Source organism: Lontra canadensis, unplaced genomic scaffold (assembly GCF_010015895.1).
Source record: "Lontra canadensis isolate GAN:19392208 unplaced genomic scaffold, GSC_riverotter_1.0 scaffold1, whole genome shotgun sequence".
NCBI lineage: Eukaryota > Metazoa > Chordata > Mammalia > Carnivora > Mustelidae > Lontra > Lontra canadensis.
The window spans coordinates 6,239-8,801 of record NW_022630995.1 but is presented as its reverse complement, the minus strand read 5'-3'; the positions used below and the strand labels follow the sequence as shown (position 1 = coordinate 8,801).

Here is a 2,563-nt window from a genome sequence, read left to right as displayed (position 1 = left end):
TAATGAATTTATTATTATTAAAAGAAATATATTATTTTCACAAAGTCACAGATTTTTAGAAAGTATGTTGGCCTCAGATATTTGCCTCATCAAGGTTTTATTTATGAAGCAAAACTAAGGACTTTTTTTTAATCATTTAAAACCTGCAACGTTCAATGAATAAATCATGGTGTGACTAAAATAATGAGATAAAAATAGTGTTCTGTATTTTATTAACTTACTATTATTATTTACTATTATTATTACTATTGTGTCTGTTTTTAGGAAAAAAACTGAATTAATGTCCCATGGAAAATTACAATCAAACTTCGATTGATTTCCTATTATTGGAGTTGTTCCCACCTTCAAGAATTGGCCTGTTCTTCATTCTCATTGTTCTCATTTTCTTAATGGCTCTTTTTGGCAACCTGTCCATGATCATCCTTATCCTATGTGGACACCCATATCCACACATCCATGTAGTTTATACTTAGTCAACTCTCCCTCATGGACCTGAACTACATCTCCACCATTGTCCCCAAAATGGCATCCAATTATCTCCTTGGAAAAAAGTTTATTTCTTTTATTGGGTGTGGGGTTCAGAGCTTCTTCTTCTTGACTTTAGCTGGTGGAGAAGGATTACTATTGGCTTCTATGTCCTATGATCATTACGTGGCTTTTGCTTTCCTCTCCACTATGCCATTTGTATGACAAAAGAGCATGAGTGTTGATGATAACAGGATCTTGGATAATGGGCTCAGTCAACTCCTGTGTTCACACTTCATATATTCTACATATCCCTTATTGCCAGTCTAGAGAGATCAACCACTTCTTCTGTGATGTTCTAGCCATGGTAAATGTGACCTGCATGGATACCTGGGTTTATGAGTACACAGTGTTTTTGAGCACCACACACTACCCTATGTTTCCTTTCATTGGTATTGTATGCTCCTATGGCTGGGTCCTCGATGCCATCTGCCACATGCAATCAACAAAGGGGAGGAAGAAGACCTATTCAATCTGAAGAACCCACCTCACTTTGGTCACTTTCTACTATGCATCCTTTGTTTATACTTATCTATACCCTAGAGCCCTCCAATCACCAACAGAGAAGAAGATTCTTGCTGTCTTCTACACAATACTGACCCCAGTGCTGAACCCTATCATTTGTAGCTAGAGAAACAAGGAAGCTATGGAGGCTCTGAGATGACTGATTCAGAGAATCCAGACTGTGAAAATGTAGACAATATACATTAGTTCCAAACCTTCAGTTATATGTCAACTCAGCTGTGTGAAATTGTGAAGAAAAAAAACCATATATATATATATTATATGCCTTGAGTGAAAGAACTTAATATAGAGGTTTAAGCAAATTGAGGTTGTGCATATTTTTTTATTCTAAGACCTACTTGTGTTTTCTTTGTGATATTTTTTCTACATCTATAAAAAGGAATGCATTTTCCACTGACTTGTGGACAGAAATATTTTACTAAGAATTCATTTCTTTGGATATATACCCAGAAGTGGAAGTGCTGGATCATATGGTAGTTCTATTTTCAATTTTTTTTTTTGAGGAGCATCCATACCATTTTCCATAATGACTGTGCCGATTAACATTCCATCAGTAGTGGGAGAGACTTAAAAATATGTAAATATGGATATTTCATAATTATGTCGATTAAGCATTTTGTTTTTAATAGAGAAGTTGCTAATTAAAAGCTTGACTTATCAAATGATATTTGGTTATAATTTGCTTCTCCCCAAATTCAAATTAAGTGGAATTTTCTCAACACAAGTACCTTAGAGATGTCAAATTAGTATACGATAACATAATAGTTGCTTCTTGTTGAAAGACTTGTCTCCTTAAACTACAGGACTCTGAAATTTGAAGAAATGTGAAAAAATGTAAAAGAAAATATGAAAAAGGACAAAAGAGACAAATATGGGGCACCTGGGTGGCACAGTCATTAAGCACCAGACTTCAGCTCAGGTCAGGATCCCAGGGTACTGGGATCGAGCCCTGCATCAGGCCCCCTTATTGGCAGGGAGTCTGTTTTTTCCTTCCCCACACCCCCTATTTATGTTCCCTATCTCTATGTCTCTCTCTCTGTCAAATAAATAATCAAACACCTAAGGGGGGGGAAGAAAGAAGAATGCACCACAATGAACAAGTACCTAAAAAGAATTTCATATATTGTGAGGGACACACATGAAACATTTCAGACAAAATGCTGAGCCAGTTAGACAGTTACAAGCGAATTTAAGCATTTTGTTCTTTCAGTACTGTGAACTAATCAATTTTATTTAATTCTCAAATATTTTTTCTCTTGAGTACGTTATAATCTCTTTCCTTCAGTCACTGAATCATTGCTTTACTCCAGATCCCCATCCTCTCTCTTTATCTCTATTTTTAAAATATTATTTATTTATTTATTTATTTGAGAGTGAGTGAGAGCACACATGGGCGAGGGACAGAAGGAGAGGGAAAGAGACTCTCCAGCATACTCCCTGCTGACCACAGAGCCCCACATAGTCCTTGATCCCAGAAAGCCAAGATCAACACCTGAGCCAAAATCAAGAGTGG

The 2,563-nt window shown here is 36.2% G+C and overlaps 1 pseudogene; it reads left to right on the top strand.

Moving 5' to 3' along the window:
- The first annotated feature begins 287 nt into the window (after positions 1 to 287).
- LOC116869698 lies at positions 288 to 1,189 on the top strand (annotated as a pseudogene).
- The last annotated feature ends 1,374 nt before the right edge of the window (positions 1,190 to 2,563 follow it).